General features: G+C 42.1%; 1 protein-coding gene across 1 annotated transcript in view; it reads right to left on the bottom strand.

Annotated features, from left to right (window-relative positions):
* The window catches only part of LOC105999722 (guanylate cyclase soluble subunit beta-2-like), a 48,040-nt gene extending 42,175 nt beyond the window's left edge, over positions 1-5,865 (bottom strand). The window contains exon 1 of the mRNA XM_013034818.1: positions 5,798-5,865. The gene's annotated coding sequence lies outside the window, so the exon portion shown is untranslated. The remainder of the gene's footprint in view (positions 1-5,797) is intronic.
* Positions 5,866-19,343: the final 13,478 nt, after the last annotated feature.

Here is a 19,343-nt window from a genome sequence, read left to right as displayed (position 1 = left end):
GCAAGCTCTTGAGTTAAAGGGCATGAAGAAAAGTTTGGAAGAAGCAGAAATTAAGAGACTTTCAGAAGGAGCCAGGAAAACAGAACAAGTATGAGGAAAGACACAGATGTGGCCAGCTGCTGCCTCCTATTTCCTCTGAGCCTTCTCTCCGTGTTCTGCAGCTGAGCTCCTTGAAGGTCCATTGAGCCCTGACCCTAACATTCTTCCACTCACATAGTAGGTCAGAGATCCTTGCAAGCAAAACACAGGGCTAAAGTCCCCATCAATGTACCAGGGGCTATTAATTACCACATCTGTTAGCTGCATCCATCCTTTTGAGTGGATGAAGTGTTAACCTCTATTTGTACAATGCAACCAAGGCCAGAGGCTTCAGTAACCCAAGCAATTAGAATGGAATTTCTAATCTCTGTCAGACAATTCAAGCCATCATATTCTAATTACATTGGATTGTTTTCTGGGCCTCTGATTCGCCAGGCTCAACTCCACCTTAGAACCTATGCCCTTGCTATTCTCTGTGCCTGGAACCCAAATACTCCCATGACCCAAGGTATGCTCTGTCCTTCCTTTCAGTGGAGACCTTACTTTTGCAGAGACTTCTAATCACCTTAGAAAAACTAACATGCCTCTTCGCTACCACTATCGAATGCTCTATAATTTCATAGTGCGCTGCAAAATTTGAAGGACTTTTGCTCACTGGCTTATTTATTTATTTTCTGTCCCCTCTACCCCCCCTCACTTTTGGAATATTTCCCAGAGACATCGTATCTCCTTGTTGTACACATCATGACTGTCCCCAGTGCCCAGAACACTGCTCAGCACATGCTTATTTAGGAGCTACATAAGCACTTGTTGAATGGACAAACTTGCCCAAGTCAAATAACTAGTGAGTGATCCAGGCAAGATATAAAGGCTTATCTGGTTCCCCAAACCTTGCTATTCTTAATCTATTAGTCACCTCTTATTGTTGAATTTTGGGAGAGGTTTTAGCCAAAGGAGTTATAAAAAGAGTGGGTCATAATTAGAAATCCATAAATCTAGACTAAATGAGAGGGAAATCAACAATGTAGGCAGAGGAGAAGAAACATCTGTTTCTGATTATTTCATATAAAATAAAATCTATGTCATAAGGGCTGGAGACATAGTTGTTTTTATCTCATCATTTCTTCTTAAAATTTGTGTGGGAATTGATAGGTTTTCTCTTTTTCAGCAAAAAAAAAATCAATTTTAAAAGCATTAGGGAATTTGTTATTAAATGTAGCCTGAAGCAAATCCTTTTTCACAGAAAATAATCTTGCCTTAATTTGTGTTTTATAAGCTGCCTTTTCTGTACTGCAGAGTTTTTTTTCTCTAATACAATGCAATTTTCATAGTTGATTGGGCTTGTTAGATAGGCTTGACTTTGGCTTAAAAAATACATTTCTGATGCAATCACCTAAGCACCTCATGCTCAGTATATGAACTCAACTAAGCAGAAACTCTGAAAATGAAGAGAGAAAACCTAGAGACACAGACTCAGAACATTGCCCAGATATGTTTCCCCATTTCTATGGTTCCCCTGTAAACTTTACCCTCTTATTCTAAGTTGGAGTCCAGGTTTGTTCAAGACAACTTTCCTGGAAGGATGGGAAAATGACATTTATTCTGTCAATGAAATTACACCAGGATCCAACAAGAGAAAGGTCTCTTCCCCATGTTTACATATGGAAACCTATTTTTCTCTTAGGTTTAGATTTATAATGATGTTCTGAGTACTTCCACCATTTGGGATTCCAGTATCTGATTGTGTTATACCTTCTCTGTGATGCAGGAAAAAGCGAAAGGCCTCCCTTAAATAACTAGCATATCCCAGCTGCTGGCTATGGACAGAGGTGAATCCAATGCTCTTATGACTATTTCTAAATACTTCAGCTATCTCTGGTTATTTCTGGATATTTCCTGACTCTTGGTCTTTCCCCTATGAAAGGACACTGAGCTAGAGGCAAAGTTCCTAACCAGGAAATCAGATAACATAAGATTAATTTTTGAACCAAAAATCAGTCCTGCCCACTCATGGGCTGGTCATTAGTCCCTCAAGAAAGAGCTAGATGTTAACTGGCACTGGGTGTCAGGAATACCAGTCTGAAAAATGGAGCAAGACAGAGCTACCTATCAAGTCATGCTCACTCAAGAAGCATGGTCTCCTCTGGGTAAAGAAGGGAGCTGGGAAGAGCATGTGCTCCCTCAGAGGGACAACACAGTTATGTGACTAGTAACCAAATGATTTCTAATGCCAAATGCAACCTGCCTCTGGTCTTGCATCTGTGTAATGGAAGTGAGGGACAATGAGGCCCACCGAGTTCCTACTAGTTACTATGGGATAGATTGGTCCACTTGATCCTGTCCTCAATCCTAGAAGATAGGTGCATCATTCCCCTTTCATCTATGAGCAGTGAAAGATTCAGAGGTGAAGCAACCTGCCCAGGTTCTAAAGGACCTTGGCTTAAAGCTGGTCCAGCAAGACACACATGTTGCTGTCCTTCTGCACCTCCCCATCTTTTCTGAAGATCCACATCCCAGACATAAGTGAACAGAGAGCGACTTCTATTACAACCGCTGACTGTTATCTACCACTCACCACAGGCTAGGCATTTTTTTCTGACTGTTATGTATTGTCTTATTTAACACCTGCAACAAGTCCTCCCAGAGAGATTACTCTTCTGTAATGAAATATCTAGGGCATCGAGTGGTTAAATATTTTGGTTCCAGGTCATATAAAGTAAGCAATGCTTCTGGGCTGTTGTATCTTTAGTGAATCTAATGACAGCTTGCTATGGACTTGCAACTATGTCGACTTCTGAGAATGGAAATCTTGGTCCTCACCCCACTTCGCGATATCCATATCACAGTCTGTTATTCCCACCCCACCCCCTCCTAAGTCTGATCACCCCTGGGTAGAGGCAGGAATCCTCAGCAGGCAAGAGAGCACAGGGCTTTGGCTGACTTCTCCCTGTCCAATTTGTGGCAGAGTCAGTGATCCCAATGTCCCATGGTACATGGCCTTTCATACCCCAGTTCCTGCCTTCCAGGGGTAAATGTAACGTTAGGGCAGATTATAAAAAACACCCAGGCAACGGGTTTTGTTCTTTAATCTGCCAATGTTTTCCACAGTACCAGGAACACTACAGGAGCTCAGTAGATGCATGTATAAATGGATACTCTTTCCTTCCATCCAGAGACTTGGTGGAAGTCACAAACTGGGATTCCTTCCTGCACAGAGTGGCCAAGTAGAAAGAGGTGTCTTTGAGGCCTGGCAATCTGCTTACTGTGCTATGTCCCACAAGGGCCTTTCTGGGACTCAGTTTCTTTCTGTGAAACAAACTATTTGCTTTACAGTATTTTTGTTTGGGTTTTAATAAGATAATTGTGTATGGTGCCTTTTCCAAGGGAAGTGTTCAGTTCTTTCCTTCCTCTGTTCTTCCTGAGTTTACTCTTTTTTCTACTCAAACTTGTGGAGCTTCAAACAAAACACCCCTTAGTTGTTGAAAACATGGTCCTGGGTGCCAGGTCACCATGTGTGCAGGAATAGGCTGCACCAATACTGGGCTCTATGGGCCCAGGATGTGAAGCTATACCCAGTCTACTTCAATTTAACCACATAGTTGTAGGGAAGTCATTGTAGGCTTAGTTCTAGCTATTTTGAAATTTTGAGGTGGCAAGAAGAGTGAGAAACTTTCATTTTTTCTTGTATGAGGGTTTGAACTCAGAGCCTCACACTTGCTTAGCTGGTACTCTACCACTTAAGCCACCTCTCTAGCCCTAGTTTTTGCTGATTAATTACAGATGGAGACTCATGGGATCTGAAAATGCTCAGCCTCCTGGTTAGCTAAAGATTATAGCCATGTGCCCCCTGTGCCTTGTTTTAAATCATTATTTATATCAAATAGATCTAAAGTATACAACATACCAGCACAAGGACATGAACTCAGAGCCTCTTGCTTACTTGATCAGCTTGTTTGCTCATGTTGGTACTCTATTACTTGAACCACACCTCCAATCCAACTTTTTGCTTGTTAATTAAAAATGGAGTCCTTTTTCTTCCCAGGATTGCTTCAAAACATGATCTTACAGATCCCAGCCTTCTGAATAGGTAGGATCACAGGAATGAGCCACCAGTGCCTGGCTCAAGTTATTTTATATAAAGAGAAATTTAAACACATAGAAAAAAATTGAGAAAGAGAAAAAAGAAGCTTGAGTAATAGGTATTAGGAAAAGCCTGTCTCTTAATGCTTCATTTGTGTGATTGACCAAGTAAATCTGTGTAAATGTTTATTCGTTTGTTGTTTCTTAAGATGGTTATGAAATTGGACAGATCATCTACTGACCTTTGCAATCATCATACAATGGATGACATTTCTTTTGTCATTCCATCTGTTTGTTGTTTTGTTTTTGAACCATGGACAACTTCATTTTTCTCATATTTTTAATAGACACAAGCCACATCTCATCTTCTTGCGTATGTGTGTCTACATATGTTTTTGTAAAAGTGTAGGCTTCCAAGAGAAGAGATTCTCAGGAATAGGCTTGTGACTTCAAAAAGTCTGATCCTTTACAGCTCTTAGTACAAGCTATCAAAACTGTTTTCCAAAAGGTCTGCACTGAGTGACAATGCCATGAACCATTACCCATTTTGCTGCAACTTTACTAGAAGTGATTATTATCACCTAAATATTTGGAGATTTAACTGGCAAACCAACACCTACTTGCTTCAGTTTGTATGTCATTGGTTAACGAAGGCAGCCAACCCATCCTTTCATATTTTTGTAGTCTCTTCTCCTTATAGGATCAGCTGACTGACCTGTAACATGAAGGCTGAGAGCCTCCAAGAAAGCAGCTAGACAACATGTGATTACTGGGAACACATAGGAAAGTATTTGCAGATATAAATGACAGGGATTGCTAGCTAGGGGCATGGAAATCTAAGAATTAACTAGAGAATGTCTAAGGAGTTATTCTGGTCAAATTTAGAAGAGTCGTCTTTTCTTCTGACCAGAAACTCCATTGGTATGTGATGAAAATAATAATCATTATTTTCTCTTCTGTGATTAAAAACAGAGCAAATGAGAGCCAAGCAGAATAGCTCATACTTGCAATCCTAGCCACTTAGAAGGTAGAGATAGGAGGATCCACCAGGGCAAAAAGTTATCAAGACCTTGTACAAGTTGTTATATCGAAAACGAACTTTACAACTTTGGGGGAGGGAGAGGATTGAGTTGGGGGCGGGGGAAGGATGGGAAGGGGAAACAAAGGAGGAGGCTACAATGCTTGATACAAAATGTACTCATTATCTTGCTCATGTAATTGTAACCCCTCTGTACAGTATTTTCACAATAAAAAAAAAGAAAAAGCCAGGTGTTAAGGAAAATGCCTATAATCCAAGCTACAAGGGAGATAAAGGTAGGAGGTCAGTCTGAGGCTAATCCTAAGCAAAAGCAAGTGCTTGACTAGCAAGTGCCAGACCTTGAGTTCAAATCCCAGCATCACCAAAAACAAAAACAGCAAATGAAAATTCAAGAGATGAAAATTCAAGAGATTGATACTTTCCTTAACATCAGATGTGCTTTATCCATTTCTTTTCTGGCTCTAAGTAAGAACTAATATTTTTAGCAACTGAATCTTTTTGAGAATGGTCATCGTAACATTATAGTAAGGCTAGTCACCTAATTGGCTTAATCATAAGTCAGCAAACCCCATGACCAGCTAAGGACCTGAAACTTCACTGGTGGCTCCCAGGGCTCCATTGTCTCTTTAACAGACTTACTTCAATTTTTCCCATGTCTCTTCACCAAACTTCTCTATGACCAGCGACTGTAGACAGGTGTTAATAAATCCGTACTAGAACATAGAATGAGAGGGAAGATGTGTATAATGAAGCATGAAATCCTCACTGACCTTTCCGTTATGTCCCCTTAGGAAATGCACACCAAGACCCAAAACTTGGAGGACCCAAATTACAACATTTCCTGGATTCTCTTGACTTTGTTTAAGAGCTGTGTTTACTCCCCACACAGGGAACCCCTTGAAGCACAGCTCCACTTCTGGCTTTTCAGTGGTTAATTGGAGGTAAGAGTCTCATAGATTTTTCTGTCTGGGCTAGCCTAGAACAACAACCTTACTCAGTAGTGAAGATTACAGGTGCAAGCCTGGCTTACATTTCTTATCTCTAACTAACCATCAAAAACTGCTGTGGGAAAAAAAAAACTGCTGTGGGCCAGGTGCCAGTGGCTCACACCTGTAATCCTAGCTACTCAGGAGGCTGAGATTTAAGGATTCCAGTTCAAAGCCAACACAGGCAGGAAAATCCATGAGACTCTTATCTCCAATAAACTACCAGAAAACCAGAAGTCATGCTGTGGCTCAAGTGGTAGAGTGCTAGTCTTGAGTGAAGAGCTGAGGGATAGTGTTCAAGCCCAGAGTTCAAGCCCTATGACCACCACCACCAACAACAACAACAAAACTGCTGTGGTTTAGGAAGTAGAACACAAGCCTTGAGTGAAAAAGTCTGAGACAGAGACCAGGCCCTGAATTCAAGCTCCAGTCCTGGGGGGAGAGAGAGAAAAAAAGAGAGAAAGAGAGAGGGGGAAATGAGAGAGAAGGAGAGAGAGAGAGGAAGAAGGAGAGATGGACAGGGAGAGGGGGGAGGGAAGGAGGAAGGGAAAGGAAGGAAAGATGGAAGAAAGGGAGGAAGGAAAGAAGAGAGGGAGGGAATACAAAAAAAATCTGAAAATGTTACAAGTTATCCCAGTCCTTGTCCTGTAACCATGATTGTCCTCATTCCAGCTCTAGTCCTGCTTACTATACTGGCTGGCTTCTGGATGGGGAACGAGGGACTCCCTACCATAATAATCCCTCTTTTGAACCCAGAGAGAGGTATAGCTCCTGAAAGGAAAAGGTTTGGGCTCTGGAGACAAATAGATTTCTGTTTCTGTGTCTTGAAGCTATGTGTCTGGGTAAGCTGTCAAACCTCTCTGAACCTAGTCTTCTCATGAGCTAAGCGGGAAATGATCGTGCTTTCTCAGCTGGAGGGCTATTGCAGGGTCATGGAGGAATGATTCTGAAGTCAGAACCAACCAGCTGATTGCTGACCCTCAGTCTTACCTGTTGTCTGACCCTGATCTTGACCCCTTCAGTCTCCCCCACTTTCTGTTACTTCATCTGGAAAGTGGTGCTGGGATGTGCCATTCTTCATAAGGCCAGCTAGATGATATAATATGTTAAGCACACATCGAGCATCAATGCTTGGAAGGCCACAGCCACGCTTCTTACAGAACATACAACCTGAACAATGATGTATTGCTCAACATGTGGGGTCCAGGAGTCAGAATACGGGTAAGAGGGACTGGGAAGGTGGCTCAGTGGTAGAGCGCTTGCCTTGCATGCATGAGGGCCCTGGGTTCAATTCCACAGCACCACATAAGCAAAAAAGAAGCCAGAAGTAGTGCTGTGGCTCAAGTGGTAGAGCGCTAGCCTTGAGCTGAAGAGCTGAGGGATAGGGTCAGAGTTCAGGCCCCACGACTGGCTACAAAAAAAAAAAAAGAATACGGGTAAGAAGGTTGCTTACCATGGTGCTGCCCCGTGGCTTGTCTTCAGGCCCTGTGACCACGGTGGAACCCCAGTATCCCTGACCTAAGGATTTGCCTAGGCCTGCAGCACCACCCAATACTGATCTTGACCAAGGCTGATCTTGAAGCAGTCTGGGAGCTCCCTGGAGAAATTAGGAACTCATCATTCTCACTCACCTTCTAGCCAAGAGCAAACTGGTAAACACTCAGTCACCCAGGGAGTGAAAAGTGCAACTCCTCCTGCCTGTGAGTGAGTGGGGCCGGCTGCCTGGCACCCCAAGGGGCACCCATTGTGGGGGGCTAAACTCTTGGGAAAGCTACAGCATCTCCCTGAGCTGCCAACACATAGTAGTGCTGTCATACCAGCACCAAGCAAGGGCCTGGCTCTCTGCCATAGAGAAACAGAACATGAGGAGGCAAAGCCCTGCAGGTTTTCCACCTTCATAGGGCTTGGAGAATGAGCTCATCCTGGTCTTGCTAGACCCTCATGCTCATCTTCCATTCCTATGGAATCCAGCTACAAATTCAGAAACTCGCTGTGTAACACACACACACACACGCACGCGTGCACACGCACCTCTATTCCTCCACAGAGTGTGGGCTGGGGTTGGATTCTTTCTGAGAGTTTGATATGGGAAGCCAAGATCCATGGCAGCTGATGAGAGTTTTCAATCACTCATCTTTTCATTTGACAGACCAGCAATGGTCACTGATCTGCATGACATCACCGTGGTGAGCACCTGAGGATGGAAGTGGCTTCTCTGCAACCAGAAAATTCCAAGAATCCTGAAGTTGGCTACCAAAGTACCACTAGGTCCTTCACAAGGCTGCCTCATTGTCTGTGGAGGGGTCTGTGAGCAAAGTACTCTGGGTACCATCCAAGAAAGGCCTCCATGTTACTGTTCCATGTTAATCTAGATAGACTGTTTATGGTCAGGAGAAACCCAGCCACTAACCTGATCCCATGATTATTGCTATGGTAGTTTCCAATAGACTGTCAGCGCCAGTGTAAAATAAAAAAAAGAGTACATATAAACAAAGTGCCAGGTCTAGTGGCTCATACCTATAACCCCAGCTATGCAGGAATTAGACATGAGGAGGATCAGAGTTCAGCAAAAACTTTAGGTAGCCAATCATGTTGGCTTATACCTGTAATACTAGCTACTCAGAAGGCTGAAGTCTGAGGATCAAGGTTCAAGGACATCTGGGGCAGCAAAGTCTGTGAGCCTCTTATCTCCAATTCACCAACAAAAAAGCCAGAAGTGGAGCTGTGGATCAAATGGTAAGAGTGCTAGCCTTGAACAAAAGTGTGTAGGGACAGTGCCCAGGCCCTGAGTCCAAGCCCCAGGACCAGCACACATATATACAAAAAGTTCTTGAGAACCCATCTGGACCAGTAAGCTGAACATGTTTATGCACCTGTCATTCTAGCTACTGGGAGACTTAAGTAGGAAGACCTCAGTCCAGGTATACATAGGCAGAAATACAAGAGGCTAATAAAGACTAGGACATGGCTCATGTGGTAGAACATCTGCCAAACAAGCTTGAGGTCCTGAGTTCAAACTCCAGTACTGATGATAGATAGATAGATAGATAGATAGATAGATAGATAGATAGATAGATAGATAGATAGATAGATGATAAATACAGATAGATGATAGAAATTGATCGATAGAAGATATAGATACATGCACATGCATGCATATATGCAAACACACCTACATACATACATGAAAATAGATAGATGATAGAGTCAAATGATACGTATAGATAGATGATTGCGTGAGATCTAGATGATAGAGGATTGATGATAGAGATAGATGATAGAGGTAGACAGATAAAAACAATACTATGTAGTCAAGAGAGGGTGTGGTAGTCCCTCTGGTGTGAATTCTATAGGAACAGAGTGGCTATTTGCTTGTGACTCATGGTTAAGACAGCATCTCTGATGTGCTAGAGGCTGAGGCAGACACCAGGCACCCAGAAGCATGTTATCATCCATCTCTCTCCCAGCATCTCCAGCCTCACTGCCTTCCCCTGCTCAGATCCTCTCCCATCCAGCTTAGCCCTCTATCTGAAGCTCCCCTGAGAAAGAATACTGGACACCTCAGTCCCTGAGGCTTTCTGATTCCCTTGTTGACTACTCTCCCTCGGGCTTTGGTTCACACCACCTCCTCAGTGCAGAGACCTAACACTCACACAGACGAGCCCCACTGCATTCTGGATCAGGGGCACCGCATATTTGTGAAAGCTGAGCTCTATGCGCTGATCCTATGTAGAAGAGACATGTGGTCAGGAGGAGAAAAAGAAAGTCTCGGGAATAGATCATTTCCATAATTATGCTTCCCAAGCTTTTGCCACCATTCAGCTGACAATTCTTCTTTCTGGCCTGCCAAGTGGGCTTGCTCTGGCTCTGTCTTACAGCCCTCCACCCCACCCTGCTCTTTCAAGCCCGCCCGCCCACACACTCACATTTCACATTAAGTAAATGGTTAAAAAAAAAAAACCGTCTCTCTTTTTCATGCAGCAGATGGCAGGTCTCAGGAACTTGATAGAAATTAGGCTTTCTGATTTTCTAATAAATTTCAGCATCACACACACACACACATACACACATACACACACACACACACACACACACACATACACACATACACACACACACACACACACACACACACACACACACACCCCAGCTCATTTTGATTCTGTGTTAAGTACCATATGGTATACTATTCCAGGAGCATGGCGGCTTCATACTTAGAGTAATGAGGAAGGGAGTTATTTCTTATAACAACGAGGGCTGGAGTGCAGGAACCAACTGGATTCTTGGGTGAATACCATTTGATAATAATATTGTATATGACAGTGAGTGGAGTCATTATCCCTCTTTTATGGTATGTGTTAATTTTTGCTGCCAGTTTCGCTAATTACAACTGCCAGCCGAAGGACTACTTTTTGTAAATACTCTGTAAACATTTGAGAAGACATAGACTGGGTATGCATGAAGAGAGACATCCTTGGATTTTGAAACTGTCTGGAAACCTGGCTTATGCATTTCCATCTTTTGCCATAGCATACACTGCCAGGGAGGGGCTGTCACCACATGATAATGTCTTCTATGACCTCATGGGCCTTCCTGACCGGGTGTTAGGATTGTTTTGGGGACATTTCCTACCACTATCCAATATATTCTACCGCAATTCCAACAGCTCTGGCACATGTACACACCCACTTAATTCATACTCTAATAAAGATATAGAACAGGAATGCACTGGTGCCTCACACCTATGAAATTCTAGTTACTCAGGAGGCTGAGATCTGAGGATCAAGGATCAAAACCAGCTCAGGCAGCAAAGTCTGTGAACTTTTCATCTCCAATTAAACAGCAAAAATCCAAAAGTGTGGTTCAAAGCCAGCCTGGGCAGGAAAGTCCGTGAGACGCTTATCTCCAATAAACCACCAGAAAACTGGAAGCTATGGCTCAAGTGGTACAGGGCTAGCCTTGAGCTGAATAGCTGAGGGACAGTACCTAGGCAGGAGTTCAAGCCCCACAACTGACAGAATTTTTTCAAAAAAGCCAGAAGTGGAACTGTGGCTCAAGTAAGAGAGTGCTAACCTTGAGTGAGAAAATTAAGAGAGAGCAACCAGGTCCTGAGTTCAAGCCCCAGTACTAGTGAACGTGCACATGCACGTGCACACGCGCATGTGCACACACACACACAAGATGTAAAACATCTCTGTCATTTTAGGAAATTCCTTGAACTTTTCAATTAGCTCAGTCACCTTTAGCTGCCACTTTTCTGATTCCTCCCACATAGAGTCTTGCTTGAACTTCACACACATGAACACAGGACACGGTGCTGTGTCTGCCTTCTTAACTTTCAGTTCATGTTGGGTGCACTAAGTTCAGACATCATTCTCCAAGTTAGACAGTTGTCGCTATGCACCCTTATTAGCTATGTCTTCTGTGAAGTGGAAGGAGATCCCACATGACAGTTTATGCATGGGTGAAAAGAGAAATATTACCCTTTTCTTTATCATAGGAGGGGAAGGCAACATAACTATATTGAAGTCTCTATTGTGTAAAGAAAGATAGAAGAAGGAGAAGACAAGAGCAGTATCTGGGAAGAAAATATCATCCTTACCTGGGGTTTGCGTCCCTATAACTCACCTGCTGTTCTCTGGTAGAGTTGTTTCTCCAGTCTGCCTCTGGCTTCCTGGCTTAGTAGCTGTACCTGGCCTACAGCAGTACAGGCAGGTGTCTTAGGACACATGTGGACTATAGCTGAACTTCTGAGCTCCAAGAGAAGCTCTTATGATCATAACACACAGGCAGGCCAGGTACCTGCAATTCTCATTCTTTCAGGCTATAGACTTGAAATCTTCTACCAAAACAGTATTACCTCTTCCCTTACTAATCAGTCACTGAAGAGCCTGCATCAGACAGAAACAGGGGGATAAATTTCCACATCAGGTCAAGGCACAGAGTGCTGTGAAGCACAAGTGCTATGCAGGGAGGAAGACATTGTCTTCCAGGGACAATGGAGAAAACGGATGGAAAAGAGTTCCATTGTACTCATGTAGGCCTGGTTTAACCTTGATTCTCTTCTCTGGAAGGACCAACATCTATGTAAAGATGGTCTATGGTAGCGATGACTTGGCTAAAGGTAGAGCTAGACTTTTAGGCTAGACACAGGAAATGGAGGGTGAGGATCACTTGAACCCAGAAGTTCCAGACCAGCCTGGACAACATCTCAAAACCTCATCTTAAAAAAAAAAAGCACCATATTCCTTTATTTTCATGTTTTGTACTTCTTTTACATGCAGAACTAGGGCATGCCAATCAGTAAAACTCCAGCAGGAAAACAAATCCAGAAAACTGGATGATTTTGTTTGCTATATGTGCATAAGATGTTCCTGTTCTACTCTCATCACACCTGCTGTGAAAATAATCGCTCATGTCTACTGCGCCTCACCGTGTCTTGCACAAAGCACATCACACTTTACCATGAATCACAGGGCACTAGAAGAAGCTTAGAACTCTCTTGGAATTGGGTGATCTTCCCCCCCCCCAAAAAAATCTGGGTTATGTAGGTCCATTTCCTTACACTTACCAAGCTGGAAGATAATATTCCAGACATATATATACATATATATATATGTGTATATATATATATGTATATATATGTATATATATGAACTTGGGTGCAATGATCTGGAAAGAAAATGGGCCCTGACTGTGGAAATTTGGATTTTTTACATTTTGACTCAGAGCTTTCCCTTAGGACCCAGGAACCCAGCAAAAACTTAAGACTTTTTCCACTCTGTAGCAATCCAATAACGAAACTATGCGGTTTGACAATGACATCTGTGTATGCTAACAAGGAAAGAACAGGACCCCTTCCTCTCCGTTTGGATTTAAAATTTTCAGTGCTACCCGAAAAGGATTGTTGGGGATGGAGTGCCACTGTGTGGTCAAAGTACTGAATAACAACTGGCTGTTGAGAGGTTAATTCCTCCCCCAGAAAGGAAGCCAAGGTGTGTGTGTGTGTGTGTGTGTGTGTGTGTGTGTGTGTGTGTGTGTGTGTGTGTGTGCATTCCCCTATACATCATGACCAGGCAGAGGAATGAGCACTCAGTCCAGGTCTGTATTGCTCGGAAAAAGGTCTCAAGTGGAAGTTCACCTAGTGTCAGAGAAGCATATGATCTCCAGGCTTGGTCATTCTGTGAAAGGCAGTTGGAATATGCATTTGCCTTTCCATATTAAATGCAAAAACATACAAGACTGAAGGTGAGAAGTCAGACAACACAGAGACATTCCAAATTAGCACTCATATTGGATAACATGCAGCTATTCTCAGATATAACCTAATCTATGCCTCTGTTTAATTCAAGGAAAGCCACAAAGAAATCAGGTGACCTGGAAAGAGGTACATATTATTGTCACACTGTAATCAACTAGCTATAATTCGTAGTTTGATGCTTTTTGATAGTCCTGGTAATATTAATTGCAATAGCTGGGCTTCAGTGTCTCATACCTGTAATTCTAGCTACTTAGGAGGCTGAGATCTGCAGGTTGTGGTTCAAAGCCAGCCCAGGCAAGAAAGACCATGAGACTCTTATCTCCAATTAACTAATAAAAAGTTGGCAATGGCACTGTGGCTCAAGTGGTAAAGCCCTAGCCTTGAGCACAAAGCTCAGGTACAGTGTCCAGGCCCTGAGTTCAAGACCCTGGACTGGCGCACACACACACACACACACACACACACACACACACACACACACACACACACACATACTAGCTGCAATAGTAATCATACCTATGAGTCATGTGCTAGATTTTTTATGGTATCCCAAATCATCTTTCATGTTCCACTTGTGCTTCTTTTTGTCTTCATCTGAATGTACTAATTTATATATCGTGTTTTCATACTCTCAATATTTTGGCTCCAACTTGTTCTAGTCTACAGAAGGCTTTCAATAAAGCTATTTTAGTTGAGTTCCTGAGATCTTCATTCCCAGAATTTCCATTTAATTTTTTTTCAGAATTTCTGTAACTCTACCGAATTCCTCCATTGTGTCCTCCATTGTCTTTATTCCATTAAGCTCTTTATTTGTATACTCTTAGAACTCATTCACTTTTATTCATATCTTCTTTAGTCTTCTTGATCATTCTTATAACCACAGTTTTGAATTATTCATCTGAGATTTCATCCATTTCCCTGTCATGTGTACCTAAAATGATGTCCATAAGATTGATAGCTTTTAGAGAAGTTTGTATTGCCTTCTCTTTTCATGGTTTTTGGTCTTGTTTGGTGGTTTTTATTTTTGCTTTTGTATTGGGATTTGACATCCAGTTACCTGTCTGTTACCAGAGTCATTTGTCTAATCTTGTCTTCCTCGGAAGCTAAATTTGGAGTCATAAACTTTTTCTACTTTTTTCTGTTGCCTCTCTCTACTCTTTCCTTGTATATTGTCACCTCTTCTCTTCCATTCCTGATGCTATCTCTTTCACCAAACATTGTCTCTTCTTTATTACACTCATCTTTTTATTCATGGAACCAAACAGAGGATGTTTCTAATCTGCCATTTTACCATGTCTCCTCTCACTCTAATCTTTGAAGACTTAATTCTTTATCCTCATAAAATCAGCGCCTCTTTGCTTCCCCACACACTGATTTTCCTTAGCTGATTTTCTGTGTGTAGAAGCTCTGCCCTTCTGTCAAAGACATCTCTTGACTGCACAACCACTCCAACAACCATTTTGATAACTGTCCTGCATTTTTCCCCCTCCATAGTACAAGGCCAGCCACCTTCAACAACCTTCTCTTGAAGTTGAATACATCTTTCTAAGTTCCACTATGGTTGTGAAGACTATCCTTCACAGATCTGGCAAGTTGAAAGACACCCACCTAAGCAGCAGGAACTCGGCACTTTGTGTTCTGGGTTCCACTCTTTGGAAGACCAGCTGCTGCTGGGAAGAAAGCATGTCTTATACTATTTTGTATTTTGTATCCAATGGCTTAATAGAAACTTGATAATTGATTGAAGGAAAACATCATTCTTGATTTAGCAAAAATGTATCCTCGTCATTACAGGATTGAAATGCTATATTGTTCTAACTGGGAATTTTGTATACTCCAAGAGTCAAGACTCCAAAATTGGAATCCATCAGACAAGATAGAATTTCACCTTACAAAAATATAGAGTAGCAGCTAGAACCATAGGAATCTAGTCATTTTTAGCTAAGTCCAAGTTAAGCACAAATGTCGGGCTATTATAACCAAGCTTAAATGAAAATTAGACTAGGTTCATACGAAGGACTAGACTGTCCTATGGTACTAGGAGCTGCTGGTTGAATAACAAACCTCTCAAAGATGTTTTACATCTTAATCCCCCAAAGCTGAGCACATTGCCTTGCTTGGCAAATGGAAATCTTCTGATTTAATTCAATTAAAGATCTTGACATGTGGAAAGTATGTTAGATGATCCTAGCAAGGTCTCATCTAATCACAAAGCACCTTATAAAAGAGGCAGGGGACCACTGTGAGCAGTTGGAGATCTGGGGAAGTAAAAGGTTGGAAAGAAGCAAAGGAAGGTGTCATCAGCCAAGGAATTCAGGGAGCCTCTGAAAACTAGAAAAAGCAAAGAAGTGGATTCTCCTTCCAAGGCCTCCAGGGGGCACTTGACGCTGCTCACACTGACTCTGTTGATTGGGGTTTTTCTGGCTTCCAAACTTTATGAGAACAAACTTCTCTGGGTTTTGTTAAACCTTTAAACTTATGGTAACTTATTACAACAGCAGCAAGAAACTAACTCACTCTGAAAAAGTAAACAGTGGCGTGGAGGAATACAGTTTCTTTTTAGAACCACTCTGGACTCCATGTCTGAGAGTGCATTTTGCCTTGGCAGCCATGTTCTTAGATGCATAGCAACTAAGCATGATGCAAACCAAATTCACCCCCCCTCTCTCTCCTACCTCCCCCCCTCTCCCCCCTGCCACACACACACTTCCTTCATGAAAAGAAGACATTTTGTCATTTTGTGGTGGAAACTAGAAGTCAAGCCATAGTCCCCCCCCCCCAATCTCCTTTTTCCTTTCTTCTCTTTTTTCTTTTTTTAAACATTTGTCCAGGGATAAGTAGTAGAGTTTCATGTATCCAAACTGAGACAGTCCAGTGCATGCCTATAGACTAAGGAAGATCTCAAGTTCTAAGTCAGCTTAGTTTACATAGCAAGATCTTATCTCAAAAGAATGATGAAATTACTAAACAAACAAACAGAGATCTTCTTGGGAAAGCTAGAGCTGTTAATACAGTGTCCCAGTGAGCAACTGATTCCACTAAATAACTGATCAACTCTAGGGGCACAAAAATCAGTCAAATCAGCTTAGCTTTCTGATTTGACTTTTATTATTTTCTTGATTTGATTAGGTTTAGATCTGATTCACCAGGCAGAGCCTAGATCTTAGGGTTTATTACCAACTTCAAAGACATAAAAATCATCCCCAAAGACAAGTTAGTTTCATGTTTTCAAGCATATGTTTCATAAAAATCTTAAGTATACAAAACAAGAAGCAAAATAGAAAAACACAGTCCCATAAGAGGTAGATGCCAAAAAAAAAAAGAAAAAAGAAAAGAAGTCTGGATCCAAGCATCTCTGTCCTTTTTTTTTTTTTCATGTTTATAAAAGCAAATCTACACAAGGCCTTTGCTACATAGTGTCAGGTTGATTTGATGATACACTGTGTTCTGATGGGGGCAGAGTAAAGAGACCTTTATCCTGATTTTATCCCTAGCAGAGAATGTTTAAACATGAAACTTCAAACAAGGCCCCCTTGGGGGAAAAGAAAGATCCATGAAGGATAAGTTGCAGTGATTTAATGAAGTTTATAAAAACAAATCTTCCAAACATTTATTTTTCAGTCAAACTTCAGGCTGTAGTTGGGTTAGTATCAGCAACAACATGAAAGAAATATCGCAAACATTGATGTTGGCACTCCAAAAAAATTTTAAAAAGAAATATTAAAACATCTCCAGTATGCTTTCCATTCTGAAAAGGTGTTGATAGAAAACTTCTAAGCATGTTGCAGGATTTATGCTTTTCCTTTTTAGGAATTAAACATACCTACATTCTGATGGTAAGGTTCACATGAATAAAGACTCTTAAAAAAATCGCAATAATGCTTGATAAGAAATATACTCATTACCTTGTCCATGTAATTGTAACCCCTCTGCACGGTATTTTCACAATTTAAAAAAAAAGTAGCAATAAAAGTATCACCACTCAAGCCTGGCCAAAAGTATGCCTTCATTCTGTTTTCAGAGTGACTTTTGTATGAAGCATCCTTGGCTTAATTAAAGAATTAGGGTTTTTTCTCCCACATCTCTCCCTCCCCTGCCCTGTGGCACCATCCCATCAGTCAGCATGGATGGGCACTCCCCAACTCTCTGCTATACGAGATGCCAGGGGGGAAAAAAAGGAAGCTAGGACAAAATGCAGTGTGCTCTCCAAGCCAGAGGTTCTCAAGCCTAAGTGGACACAACTATATGCAAGGGGGGGCCAAGAGAGACAGTGTGCTAGAAATACAAACAGTGTGCTAGAAATACAAAGAATGTATTTTAAATGGAGTGCCTGCATGGAGGTGGGAGGTAACATGGCTGGATGACACAGCACTTACTTGCCTAGTAAGTGAAGCCCTGAGTCCAAGCCCCAGTACCAAAACACAACATGAATAAAAACACGATGAAAAAGGACTTCTGGAAACAATTGGTGGCCATGGACGTATTTTGTAGAGTATCTCATTTGCTCTTTCTCATTATAGCAAACTTTTAATACTTAACGTGTTACTTTCTTAGATCATACCTTCCCTTGACATTATTTTCTTCCTTTGTGCAAAAACCGAAAGATATTTTGCCACAGACAGATGGGAGCTCCAACTTCAGCTCCTATTAAAAATATCATCTAAAAAATGCTTTATTTGAAACTCAATTCTGGCTTTGGGTGAGTACATTCATGTACTTGTTTATGATTATTAAAAGGAAAATGATGTTTAATTCTGATTCAGACAGTTCCTGGAATATGGAAATATTTTTGAGACAAAAAGAACTGTGTACTTCTGCTTACCTTTAAAATGTCCAGCCTGTCATAAACTGTTCACATGCAGACTTACAAAGATGTTTTTGGTGTGGTTAGAAGGAAGAAAGGAAGGAAGAAAAGAAGGAAGGAGGGAGGGAGGGAAAGAAACAGGGAAGGAAAGAAGGAAGAAAGAAAGAAGGAAGGAAGGAAGAAAGACAGAGAGAGAAAGAAAGAAAGAAAGAAAGAAAGAAAGAAAGAAAGAAAGAAAGAAAGAAAGAAAGAAAGAAAGAAAGAAAGAAAGACAGACAGACAGGCAGACTGGCAGGCAGGCAGGCTTCAAGTAGCCCTTTTTTCCTACTTCACATCTTCATTCTTTAGCCAGTTGCCTTTAGAAACTGGAGCTGAGCCTTCAGGCTATGGGAAACTGCATGTTCTTAGTACAGAGCCCTTACCTGCCACCAAGACACTGACTTCATTTTCAGCCTAATTCAGCTGTAGAAATTTCCTAGAAAACTCTGAGAAAATCTAGAGAGATATTTTTTGTGCTGCCTTAGCTGCACAAAAAGTCATCTGTAGAAGCAAATCAACAAGTTTCTAAGCCCAGGGAACAGGGACGATCTTCTTGAAAACTTTGGCCCAGAGCTCCAGGGGTGGGTTATTTCCTGGTACTGAGCATAGTACAAGTGCCCCTTGTGCAGATGTCTACGAAGAATCAGAACTGAGCCAGGACACACCAGCCAGGCTCTAGACCCCTGCCCACCCATCCACCATGTGGGAAAACCCAGGCTGCACATTCCCTGAGGCATGTTATCTGGGAAGCCACAGGTCTGTTTGGCACTAGCTAGGCATGAGCTGGGCACTAGCTGGGCACCAGCATGCAGTGTTGAGGAATTTGGTTGTGTTACCATTTTCTTTGCATTCGATTGACCATCTCATGCACACTGAAAGTAGACAGTTTCTCAGAAAACCAGCCTGAGACAAGTCAAGGAACCCTTATGGAGTCAGGGCACTATCCGCTCCCAGAGTCTTTCCCGAAGCAGCCACTGCCCCTTGGGGTTCTCTGTCTCGCAGTAGTAGTCCTCCCCTGGAGCTGCCAGGGGCTCTAATGCAAAGAGCTCTGCATCCCAGTCCATGTCTTCTCCGGAGAAGTGGGAGAGGATCTGT

This window comes from Dipodomys ordii, unplaced genomic scaffold, assembly GCF_000151885.1.
Source record: "Dipodomys ordii isolate 6190 unplaced genomic scaffold, Dord_2.0 Scaffold197, whole genome shotgun sequence".
In the NCBI taxonomy this organism is placed as follows: domain Eukaryota; kingdom Metazoa; phylum Chordata; class Mammalia; order Rodentia; family Heteromyidae; genus Dipodomys; species Dipodomys ordii.
This window is presented reverse-complemented; position numbering and strand designations above follow the sequence as displayed.